The sequence below is a fragment of the Castor canadensis genome, chromosome 6 (genome assembly GCF_047511655.1).
Source record: "Castor canadensis chromosome 6, mCasCan1.hap1v2, whole genome shotgun sequence".
NCBI lineage: Eukaryota > Metazoa > Chordata > Mammalia > Rodentia > Castoridae > Castor > Castor canadensis.
The window spans coordinates 70,807,866-70,821,285 of record NC_133391.1 but is presented as its reverse complement, the minus strand read 5'-3'; the positions used below and the strand labels follow the sequence as shown (position 1 = coordinate 70,821,285).

Genomic DNA, 13,420 nt, shown 5'->3' with positions numbered 1-13,420 from the left:
GCCCATAGGTCGCCTCTGATCAGGTACAAGTTGTGTCATTCCTAAAAAGTTGTGTCAATTTGAAATTCAGTAGAGCCTTCTGTGTGTGTGCGTGGGCATGCATTTGTGCACACGTGTGTGCAGTGTGTGTGTATGGACAGTGATCATGCTACATCCCAGCACCTGGCCTGAGAGATGAGGCGCTGTACTCTTCAGGTATATTAGTCTCCTTCAGAGTCTTAGACTCGTATCACTATAACCAGAAAAACAGCCTGGCAAGTCCTGGGAAAGGGATGAGTGAGGGAGCCAAACAACCCCTTTCACAATGAGAGGGACAAATGAATGTCTCAGTATTCTCTTACAATCATGATAAGCTTGAGTCCCTAGAATTACTCAAAACACTGTATCTGTCATAAAAATAAAACCACAGCAGCATAAACTGCATCAGATTTTACTGAGCTTCTTTCCTGTGATGTGTACATTCAGACTCTGTTCCTCGAAAGAGAAAGAGGAGGTAAAAGAGACCTTCTTTGTTTACTGCATCTTATACTGATTAGACCCCTGTTTTTTTGGCTTACAAGTTTTAAATAACCAAAGGGAAAACTCAAATCCCATCATCACTTGTGTTTTTTTGACTGAGAATAGTCTGAAATATTGCTGCCGAACAGTCGTTAATGGTTAACAGAAGGTGTGTAGTTGCATCTCTATTACGAGAAGTGTGTGCCCAGGGCTCACCTGTAAATAATCCCCACCTATTGGAATGAAAGATCAATGTAGTTTGATACAGTGCCAGCACTTGCCATCCGGGAGCTATATCATAACCTTAGCTGGCTTTGCTACACTTCGTTCATTTTCTTTAGTTTGGGTTGAATGGGCACATTACAGTGCTTCGACTGACCACATTTCTTTAGAGAATATGTCTACATGGATTCAATTTCTACATCAAAGGGCATAGCCCAGTATCTTTGTTTTGGACCAGTGTCAGAAATAAGTAAAACATTATTTATCTTAATGCCAATTCCAGGCTGGGAGCACTAGACAAAGGACTCACTAGCCCTGGTTCTCGTTTGACATGCTACTAACTCACTATCCTATTTTGTTTCTTTCTTTTCTTTTTTTCTTTGGAGCAGTACTGGCATTTGAACTCAAGGCCTCATGCTTGCTAGGCAGGTGCTCCTCCACTTCAGTCATGCCTCCAACCCTTTTTGGCTTTATTTATTTTTCAGGTATGGTTTATCATTTTTGCCCCAGAGCCATCCTCAGACTATGATCCTCCTATCTAAGGCCTCCCTAATAGCTGAAACCATGTCTGGCTGATTGATTGAGATGGAGCCTCACTAACATTTTGCCCTGGCTAGCCTCAAACTGTGATCCTCCCAATCTTCCATGTAGCTAGGATTGTGGGCATGAGCCACAATGCCCACCTTCCAGTTCCTATTCTTAAGCAACTCTGTTCACTAATCTCAGTCTTGATTTCTCCAGCTCTAGAGTGGAAAGGGATGGGAGATGGGGAGAGTGAAAACAGGGAGAAATTTCAAGCAATTAAAACTTCTTAAAGCTAAAAGAAACTCTTAAGTGTGTGTGTGTGTGTGTGTAAATAAATATATATATATATATATTTACACACACACACAAATATATATATGCATATATACATCTAGTATACTGACGTAAAATAAGAGCATATACTTGATAAAAATTAGCTGTTCAAATGCTAGCTATTGGCCTTATCACCTTGCTAGCCTTACCTACTACCAGCCATATTCACCAAAACACACAATCCCCCTAGGATTACACTAACGGACAACCTAAAAACAGTCTTAGAAACTCCATGTTGACTATAATTTCCTAGTAGCCTAAAATCTCTTGACCTGCAATGTAAAAAAGTGTTAACTGTGCAAATTCTAAGCAGAAGAAAAGTTCTCCTTGGCTATTCTACTTGCTTTTCTATAAAAGCATTCAGAATTTGTAGGATGCTGTTTTAGCAATTTCTTTTTGATCTCAATCTGTCGATATTTGCTATTTCCATAAAATTTCTCTCTGCAGATTTATTTCCCCCAAACCCCAACTATTTGTTTATTTACACATCTAAATCATGGTATCCAGGTAAAAAATGTGTGCAACTCACTTTAAAAAAAAGAGCCTGTGTTCCACAAGCTGGATCATACTGGAGCTAGTAACCAAAATGGCACTCAGTCAAGTCATCCAGAAGGATTCAGTCCTAAATAGCAAGTCTTTAGCCATTCCATTTCCCTAAGTGTAAGTCCTCCACACAGTACCTTTTTTTAATAAAAAAACTGAAACAGCCTGTAATCAATGGAAAAATATTGAAGAGGCATAGACATGCAGTCTACCTCTTGAGGACAAGAGTGGATTATAGGAAAAATTTTAAAAAGCACCCACCAAACAGTGTTTCAAAAGGGGGGAGGAAGAGGACAGGAATGGGACTATAATGGAAGAGGTTAGCTTGTTCAAGTTATACTGTAAGTATGCAGGTATGAAATTATAACAATGAAATCCCATATATGTACATGTACATACATGTATATCTATATGCTAATTGTAATTCAAATTTAAAATTAAGTTAAAAAATGAAATGAAAAAAGCAATATGAACTTCCATTTCTGGCATCATTGTTTAGAATAAACCTAGGGAGTTTGTAGAAATCAGATTTTACAAAAGGCAGAAGTTTTTCTCCCAATGAATGTGATGAGGACAGTGAAGTTATGAGACCAGATCCAATCATATATAGATCCGGGAATTTCATGAAGAAAAAGAGAAAAACAGAGGCATTTATTTATAAATTTTTGTGATAGCTCAATTAACATCTGACCACAGACTCTATGAAGAAAGAAACACAGCACACAATCAACAAGCATTTGTTGAATATATGGCACAAGATATGAAAGTTCTGCTTGATACTTAGAGAAGGAATTGTCTTTGTGACTCTAGAGGAGAGATGCATGGAAATCTCAAGGAGTTTAAGACTTACCATGAAGTAGCTCATTTCATCAGAGCTGTCCAATTGTTGACCTGTGTACTTTGGTAAGGGTCCACCTCAGTGGAGGCTCAAACATTGGCCAGAAAACCATCAGTCAGTCATGTTTAAGGGGAGGAAGCAAGTCTTGGACAATTCTGAATTCTGATGAAATCCAGGAATGCAGTGAAAGCACGACTAAATAAGAGGCTGCTTATTGTATAGCAGTAGTTCTCAAGTCTAAGAATGCATAAAATTTACCTGGAGGATTGTTAAAACAAAAATTCTGGGCCTACCCATAAGTTCCTAATTTAATAGGGTCAGACTAAAGAATCTGGATTTCTAACAAGCTCATGGATATTGCTCATGTTTCTGGTCCAGGGACCTCTTTTTGAGAACCAATACGGTATAATATCAGTTCCTCAAATGTGTTTCTCTTACTATTGGAGAAAGGATATAGAAGGTAATTGGAGGCTAGAGCATTAGGTACTATCATGTCATATGGCAGAATGTGTGCTCTCTTTCCATTTTCTATTTTAATCACTGTTGTTTATGTTGATGAAAAGGATTCAAATAGGAGCTAACTTCTCTTTCTTCCTGCTATTTGCTAATCTCTCTTTTGTAATAAAGAACAGGTCTCGGGTTCACAATCTTTGACCAGAAACACTATTGTCTTAGTGGGGTCCTCCTAGGAAGCAATCTTGAAGTAAGAATTAAATGTACATAGTTAATTTGGCTAGTGCAGATATACTAGTAGAGAAGTGAGGATACAAAAAAGAAATGAGAGGCGACCAATAAGAAATGAGCTTCCCACAGGGAAGCTCTTGGAAATGAGTAGAACATATGCCTCAGAATTATTCCAAGCAAGTGGGAAGGGCTGGGATATTGATACTCTCACACCCATAATTTATTGGTTAGGGTTGTTCACGGGGCAGGAGGGTGGACCCCTGTGTTTGTGCACAAAGAGAATTCTACCAGACTGAAGGTAGTCCTCCAGAAATGATTCAGGCTTACTTTTGAAAGTCAGGACAGTAAGCACAAAAATGGTGAAGGAATCTATAGAAAAATGCGAAGAACACCAACACTGCTTGTTCTGGCTGTTTAGCTGAAATCCCATACTTTGTTTTGTGTGTACTGCATTTGTTTTTACAGTTGTCTTCTATTTCTTGCAATTGGTACTGGTTTCCACTTACATTTTTGTTTCTTGACAAAAAAAATTTATTTAAGGAAAATTAATTAATCTAAACAAAAATGCTATGCAGATATTACTCCAAATGATATGAGAAGATGGCAAGAATCATAAAAGGGTAATATTCAAATGATTGAAGTTTGCGATGCACTAACTTGCACAATGACTTAAAGCAAGGGTCAGCACATTTTACTTTTCTGTAAAAGGTCATTTAACAGGTATCTTAGATTTTTCAGAGAACACCAACTCTGCTGGTAGTGTGAAAGCAGCCATGAACAATATATAAATGAGTGAATATGGCTGTGTTCCAATAAATCTTTATTTATGGACATTGAAATTTGAATTTCATGCAATTTTCACTTGTCACAAAATATTCTCCTTCTGGTACTTTTCCAACCATTTGAAATGTAAAAATGGCTCTTACTCTGCAGGCCACACAAAAACAGCCAGTGGGCCAGAGAGTTTGCCAACCAACCACTGGTTCAAAACACAGCCCTGTGATCTGTCCTAGTTCTATCAATCACCACCATAACCTTGGGCAAATTATGTGATTTTCTTAGCCTCAGTTGTGTCATCTATATAATGGAGGTACACAAAAGCAGGTGCCAGTGAGTTCACAATGTGGTATTAGCCAGCTATTGTGACAAGGTGTTCTGCAGCTTGCATGGTCCCAATTGTGGGAGGCTGAGTATTCCCTACTCGGTTTCACAAAGGCAGCTATGCACTGGAGACTCATCTACCCCATTTTAGGATGAGGTTACAGAAATCAGTCCTCTTCTCTGCAGGAATAGGCCCTGAAGACCAAGTCTGATAGAGCTAAACAGGTCTCACCACTGGTTTCAAAGACCAGGAACAAGGAGCAAATCAAAAATTTGTGTTCCATTTAAATTAGGTTCTTAAGATTCGTGTTTAGGAGTTGCCAGCATGGCTCAGGTGGTATAGCACTTGCCTAGCAAGAGCAAGGCCCTGAGATGAATGCCCAAACTGCCCCCACCACCCAAAAAAATCATGTTTTGAACTTAAAGAATTATGCTGCTGACAGCAGGGATTTACAAACATTAGTGTACTTAAAAATCTCTCACAAAACTGCAGATTCAGTAGATCCAGGAATCTGCATTGTAACAAATGATTTAACAAATGATTCTGCTGCAAACAATTTGTGTTGGCAGTTCAAGAAACGCTGCAAGGATGGAGCACAATCCACCCGGGTGTGTACACCCTTCTGAAATCCTTAATAGTTTTTCTGTATCTGTTTAAATGCCTCAGTGGTTGAGGCCTGGATTTCAGTATTTACTGTGCATGCCAAGAGAAAGGTCTCCGCGGTGTGTTTACCTCTTCTGTCTTCACTGTTTCTTCTGACTCTCCTGAATTAGAAAATAGTTTGACAGAATTCTCTACTTTGGCTATCATGTGCTGATCATCGTATCCAATTAAAAGTGCCAGGGCCATCTCAAAGGACATAGCCATTTACAACTTCCTACATGGGAATTCTTGAGTAGAATCTGCATCTTTCCTAGACTAATAAAATGTCACCTCTCCAAAACTACTATCCAGAATCTCCTCCCAACAGTTTCCCCCCAAAAAACCCATAGATTTTAGAGGAGCCTATTTAAGACAGAAAAGAAGACTCCTGAGAGAGAAGAAGAGATGGAATGATGCATTTTTCAACTGAGACTAAGTGCCAAACCCTTCACATATATCACCTCATTTCATCCTCTCACCATGCTATGAGGCATGCACTGCAATCATCCTTATCTCGCAGATGGAGAAACTGAGACACAGAAGAGTTTCGCAAGGTCACACCAGGTGTGTCTCTAAAAACCACACCTTAAGTCATTAAGGTACCCCCAAAAGGATGCAGATCTCAATGATCCCCTATCTCAACTCTCCCAGCTTAATTTTATTAACCAGCTTTTATGCAGCTTCTCAGAACCTCCATGACTCCTCAATGTCTCCTGGTATTTGAAAGATGATACATTGTAGCCAAGACCCAACTTTGTTCTTGGCATCATATAACTTAAGAGTTCCTCATGTTGCTACTATAAGCCATAGTTTCTAGCTGTTCAATGTGAATAAGACAGCCAACCCACCTGTCTGGCAGATCTGTTGCTACTCAGGAAGCTCAAATAAGGTAGCAGATGGGAATGTCCTATGCACATTGTAAAAAAGTTATCTAAAATGATAATTTCCCAGCCTGCCATTTTCACAAATAATTTCAAAATGTTGAAAAGAAAGCATTTCGCGTTTTATGAAAGCATCTGTGTCAAAAATCAGATTTTTGACAGGTACCAGTAGCTCATGCCTGTAATCTTGGCTACTTGGGAGGCTGAGATCAAGAGGATCGTGTTTCAAGGCCAGCCTGGGCCAATACCTCATGAGACTCCATCTCCAAAATAACCAGAGGAAAACGGACTGGAGGTGTGGCTCAAGCTGTAGAGTGCTAGCTTTGCAAGTGCAAAACCCTGAGTTCAAACCCTTGTCCCACCAAAAAAAAAAAAAATCAGATTTTCCAGAGATCTATGACAGGTTGTGGATCTTTAAGGAATGAGGAAAGACTACTTCCATGTAGCAGGTAGGCTATTTTTATTATGTCTCAATGTGATGGAAATTGTGGAAACATGAGAATCTGGTGACCTTGGGGCTGGCCACTGCCCTGTGCTGCCTGACCTTGCGTACATCTTTCTCTCTTCCCTTCAGGAGGAGACAGAGCTGCTTAGTAGTTAAGAAAGTGCTTTGCAGAATCAGACGGTCAGAGTTCAATCCCAATTCCATTGCCTCCTCACGAACAACCTTGAGCAAGTCATGTCACCTGTCTGGATTTCAGTTTCCCCATTATAAAAACGAAAACAAGAAAGAGCAACTTACTTCATAATCACCAAAAAATGAATTGATAACTGTCAGATCTAATTATGATAAAGGAACTCTAGTAAAAATTAATTATAAAAACTACCTGGTGAGTATATTTGGGTGTTCACTGTACAAGTCTTTAAACTTTTCACTTAAACACATATTCTCATAGTAACATATTGGGAAATAAACCAATAAAAGGCGACCACAGGGTTGTTAGAAAAGTTAAATAAGTTTAAAAAAATGAGTTAAAAATAAAGTTAAAAGAGTTCTCAGCAATGTTCGCTGCAAGTGGTTGGCACCGGTTAACAATGATTATTTACTGTACACAGAAAAGATGGGACAAGATGATGGGCACCTCCAGCTCTAAGAATCTGAGTCAGAGCCAAGTTAGGTGAGCCAGAAATATGACATGCAGGAGCAGAATGAAAGACAGGCCACACGACACAGAAGCCAGAAGACAGAGAGGAGCCAGGATGTGTCAGAATCCAGGAGATGTGCACATTTGGAAGGATCAGGACCCTGTGCACAGAATGCCTACTGTGAGTGGAAGGGACCTTGAAAATAAAAGCTGGTTGTCTTTATGACATGACACCTTAATGTGTTTTCCCATCAAACATCCCTTTGAAAGGAAAAAGCACTAGCTTTGGGGTAAAATTCTATCTTTACCACACTAGCTGTGTGACACTAGGGAACATTTATTCAATTTTTCACTAGACCACTTGTTACTAGGAAAATCTACCACAACCACAAGGGTGACTCCAAAGCAATTACACTTTTGCTGTGACTTCTTGGCCATAAATGATTAAGCCAATCAGATTCTCTTTCTGGAGAATTTTAACTGATTGACACATACTCTCGGGAATGTGTCATACTAATGACAGTAATGAGGAAAAGGTTATGGGATTGTGGAGCTAGGTTGTCTGGAGGTTACCAGGACCCATGAGACCTGGAGTCTGGCTCCTTAAGTCTATATGAAAAATCTCATTACACTTCCAGTAAATTCTAACTTTTGTTTATGCTAGCCGCTGTTGACTTTTATTATAGATAGCCAAAATATATATTTATCAACACAACTAACCTTCGAACTAATACAAGAGTTCTTGCATTGTTTTTTATTTATTTATTTTTTTGAAATCTCTAGACCTTCGTCTCCTTAAGTGAGAAATACAGTATTTCCTTCAAGGATTGATAGACAAATCCAAGAAGACTAGGTATATAAGACTCCATAGCATATGCTAAACATTCAATAAATATTATTGAAATTCAATCTAAGTTTCAAAATAGCTAGCTATCTCTGAGCAAGTACTTGGAGGCACATTGTTTGGATGGAGAAAGTGTAATCACTTAAAAACAAAAACAAAACAGATGTTGATAGTCAAGAAGAAAGAATGAGTTGATTGAGTTTAAAATTTGGTTTCAAGAGAAATTTTCTGATTGGGTTTTCAAAGTTTTAATCAGTTACACATAAATGTGCAGACTTGAATTTTTGTTGAGTTTCTCCATTGTGCTAAAGTAGATTTGAAAGGGAAAGAAGTACAAAGTAACTTCACAAGAAACAAAAGCTAGGTCTATGGGTAAGGTATCTTTTTTCACCCTACAGAGACTCATCAGAATTCATTTGGCACTATACAAGATATTAAAGGACTTTTGATTGTTTTATCCTGTAAATAATGAGAGACTGTTTTCACCCAAATTAAGGCAGTTATTGGGGTGAGTGGAGATGGAGAACATACAAAGACCTAAGATCAGGAATTAACCCAATGTAAAAGTGCAGTTGCTAAGAAAAAGGAAAGATTTTTTTCTGAAATTCAAAATGAGAGGCAAAACTTTGATGCTTAGTGAGAAATGCTGGTTCATCCTAGTACTTGTTGTTCCTTCATTCGTTGATTCTCACTAATGCAAATGTTCAATTATCTTAGAAATAGGGTATCTTTTCATTAAAGTTCCAAGTGGCTATACTTGATCTTATCTGCATTATTTAGGTTTTAACCCCAACAGTGGTCTCCAGACCATCAGCATCACCTAGGGACTTATTAGAAGTGCAAATTCTCAGATGCCAGCCCAGATGCACAGAGTCAGACACTGTGGGGTTGCCACCCAGCAATCTACACTTTAACAGGCCTTCCAGATTATTCTGTCCCTCATCAAAGTTTGAGGGCCACTGTCTTAACTGAAAAACAAGGCATGCCAAGTCAGAGTTCTGTCATTTCCTCACTAACAGCTAACAAAACCATTGGTTTGTTTACACAAGGTCTTGAAATAGTCAACTTTCTTAGTCAACTTTGGATTCTCAAGTTTGTTACTAATTGTTAATATAATCATTTTACTCTGACTGTATTTAAGGCCAGTCCTATCAATTTGATAGTCATTTGCATTTTATTTATATTTCCCTATGTCCAAATGTGACCATTTTCCACTGCTTCAATAGTAAAAAGTCAATGGCATATCAAATGGAAGGCTCAAAGGACAAGTCAAGAAGAATGGCAAGATGGAGTCAGCGGAAAATGAAATGTCTTATTCACTCTTTGGTCCCTTTCACCATCATTCAGTTATCCCGCACACACACACACACCCCTTTCCGTTACCAACCCTGCCACGACCCCTCTCAATACATGCCTTTGAACTATTTCTGGATGAGAAAGAAAAGAAGACATCTTAAAAAGCAGAGAAGTCACGTTATGTCAACTGAGCACAACTCACAGCCTATAGCCTCTCACCTTCTTTCAAGAATCACTGTTAGAGGCAGACTTAGCACTACAATCGATCCTCTCCACCCTCTCACACCAAGATCCCCTTCACACAAGGCAGCTTAGTGAGCCAGTTCAGAGCACGAACTCTGGAATAAAACAACACACAATCCAACTCCAGGCCTGCCACCCAATAGCTGAGAGAACTTGGGTGCATTACTTGAGTCACCATACTTCTAAAATGAGAGTAATACAAATCTCTCTCTCTCTCTCATAGGATTCTTAATGAAGATTAAATGAGATCATCCACATAAAGCTTTTAGAACTGTGCCTGGTGTATATCAAGGGCTGGATTACTGTGAGTTATTAAGATTATTATTATATTGCCTCTGAAATGCTACTGAGCCTTCAGCAGCATCCTGAATATTTCCAGGCATAGCAATGAGGCAATGAAAACCCAGAAGGGATAAAGGTGAATGTGTGAGGATTGCTAAGTTAGAAGGGGGTGGGAAGGCAGCTAGCAACCCTGCAATTCTTTGATTGTAGGATGTTGCTCTATCAGCTACAAAGCTGTGTTTGAAGCACAGCAATGATTCTTAACTAGAAGAGGGGGAACTTGTCCTTCCATGGGGACAGTTAGCAATGCCTGGGGTTAGTTTTGGTTGTTACAACGATAGTTGCTACTGGCATCTAATGTGTGCCAGTACGTTTAAACATTGTACAATGCAAAGGACAGTCCCTCACAACAAAAAACATCTAGCCCAAATGCAAATGGTGCTAAGACTTGAGAAATCCTGAATTCCCACTATGTAGGAAGATGAGATGAGACTGGGTGACCTCTAAACCTCCTCTGACACTGCCTTGGTGTTTGGAGTTACAGCTCAACCTTGAATAGTACACCTCACTCTTCCTCTTTACCTATAGATTTTCCCTAAAGACAAACTGATCTGCTTTTTAAAAAGAGCGTTAATATGTGGCATTAGCTGGGACGTTTCTTGCTAAAACAAAAACATCAAAAGCAATCAGCATTTTAGAGCTGAGAGAATTCTTAGAAATAACCTACTGACTAGATTCTATCACTTCCTTTTGTAAGTGAAGAAACTAGGACTTAGAAAGGCAAAGACTTGATCTAGATCACATAATGCTCCAATCATCAAAAGATTTCCATTCTTCATGCTGGGCACTAGTAGCTCACCCTATAATCCTAGCTGCTTGGATGGCTGAGGTCAGGAGGATCAAGGTTAAGGACAGCCTAAGCAAATGGTTTGCAACCCCTCATCTCCAAAATACCCAGAGCAAAATGGACTAGAAGTGTGGTTCAAGCAGGATAGTGCCTGCTTTGCAAGTGTGAAGCCCTGAGTTCAAACCCCAGAACCACAAAAAAGAAAAAGGTTTTGATTTTTCTGAAGAACTGATTGAACTTCATAGCCCAACAGTGATGATATCAAGGATCTCCTCTCTATGCATTTGCCTTGCATTTTTTCCATGATTACTGTTCCCATGTCTGAAAATTCCTAAATATGGATCTCATTTGATAAGGTGGTATCAGTAGGAATAAAGGAGGGGGGAGAGATTAGAGAGGTTTTGGGGAAAAACAGACAAAAATCTGCTTTTTTGTTTAAGCTGCTGGCAAAGGAGAGGGGAAGATAAAAGATGACTTTAGTTCCCAGCCTGGTTAGTATGTTCGACTACAGGAGGCAGATGTGGGTAGCAGGTTGATTATGATGATTTTCAGGTGCTGTCCTTTAGTCAGTAAAATGTACTGACTAAAGGAAATGAGGGGATGAACAAATCAGGGAGGTAACGGATATATGAGAGTGGAAGAAAACACATGTGAAGACTGGAGGCGTGGCTCAAATTGTAGAATGCTTGCCTAGCAAGCCTGAGGTCCTGTGTTGAAGAACAAGTAACGTGCATACACGCACACACACACACACACACACACACACACACACACATTTGATTTGTTGATTATGGGGAGAGGGCCCTGGAAAGGATAACATCAGGAGTGGAATTGAGGTAACGGGAGGACCAGAAGCACTACTGTTTTTGAGACCCTGGTAGCTCGTTCTGGCCTGTGGGCACTGGGATCTCCATCTGCTTAATGCACGCTGGATGAAACGCACCCTGAAGCTTCTGCTAGCTTCAATGTGCTATAGTTCTCCTGGAGTTTAAATAATGATAGTTTCTCTTATATAGTAATAATAATTATAAAAAAGATACTTCCCAGAGGGGAAATGAGGCAAACATGAAAGAGAAATCGGGGTGAGGATGCATGAGGAAAAGAAACAAGATTTTTAAATGACTTGAGAATGCTAAAAACGTCTTTACTTTTGACCAACTTTTCCCCGCTCATGTACTTTCCCAGAACTCCATGGATTCTTGTCACCGACCTGACTTCATTCCTGTTTCTAGGGCACCACATTCATCACCTGTCCTTCTGCTTCACCAGCAGAGCTCACCCAGCAGCACACAGCAAATTCTCCTCCCTCTGTCGCTGATGCTGAAGTTTCAGGGGACCAGGCAAACTCAGTAGTACAAGCCAGGGTCACCCACAGCTCCATGACCCAGAGACTCCACCCCAGGCATATGAAAACACAGAGGGCAAACTGACATCGCTGTCCTTCCAGCATCAAAAGCCACCTTTCATTCATAACCAACCTGTACCTTAAGAAATATTTTTTGCTCATTTTCACAGACCAAATAGGAAATCAATAGAGACTCTTCTCTTAACATTGAACTTAAGGAGACCAGCTCATGCCAGGACTTCTTCACCTCTGCCAGCCAGCACTTCCCTGTCTCAACAGCGACTTCTTCCAAAGACAGCTATCAGCAGTGCCACACACAGGGTACAAGCCAAGCAAAAAGCATCTTCAGTTGGAACTGGGATTCTGTGAAAGACAACTGCAGGATGGTCTCTAGTACTGGCAGTGACAGTGACAGCGCCATGCAGCGCAGTGTAGGACACACAGTCCTTACACACACACAGCCACTTAGACGTTGAAGACACACATATCTTGTCACACATGTACAGACAGAGCATACTCTTGGTTACACACTCAGGACTGTCCATAGAGTCCACACACGCATCTAGTTACACACAGGGCTACAGACAGATACACTGCCGTCCGTATTTGCGTTCTCTCTCACATGCACACGCACACCTCACACAGTTTCACAAGTCCTTACCTACACAAGTGCAAGGCAGAAGCCCGAAACCTACAATGATCCCACGCCGGAGCCCGGTCCTACACAGCCAGCCCACCTACACCCTGAGCCGCCACGCAGTCCATGCCTGCGGCAAAACCGGGTCTCCCAGTCCAGATCCCCGAAGCCCCCCAGTGGCCGAGCCGCCGCGCCCCCTCTTGCATCCCCCACCGGCCCACGCTGGCTCCGCGGGTCCCGGTCCCCCCCGCGCACTCACCGCGCGTCGCGGCAGCCCGAGGCGGAGGAGCTAGGCGTCCTGGCAGGCTGCAGCGGCCACCCCAGCGCGGAGCCCAGCTTCTGCCGCCGCTGCCGCCGCCGCGTTCCCAGCCGCTGCCTGCGCCCTCCCCGCCGCCCCCTCGGGTGCCGGCTCCAGCCCCCGCGCCGGGGGGCCGGCGGGAACGAGGCGTGGGACCCCAGCCTCGGCTCACCTGGGTTCGCAGTGCATCGTCCTCCTCCTAGCTGAGCTGGGCTCCGAGAGCTCTGCAGCCCCCAGCCCCAGCGGTCCCCGCTGTCCTGCCCGTTGCCTCCCCC

At 41.4% G+C, this 13,420-nt stretch overlaps 1 protein-coding gene across 2 annotated transcripts in view; it reads right to left on the bottom strand.

The window, feature by feature from the left end:
• Htr4 (5-hydroxytryptamine receptor 4) overlaps positions 1-13,200 on the bottom strand; it is a 168,171-nt gene extending 154,971 nt beyond the window's left edge. For both annotated transcript variants that reach the window (XM_074076697.1, XM_074076696.1), the window contains exon 1: positions 13,107-13,200. The gene's annotated coding sequence lies outside the window, so the exon portion shown is untranslated. The remainder of the gene's footprint in view (positions 1-13,106) is intronic.
• Between the last annotated feature and the right edge of the window lie 220 nt (positions 13,201-13,420).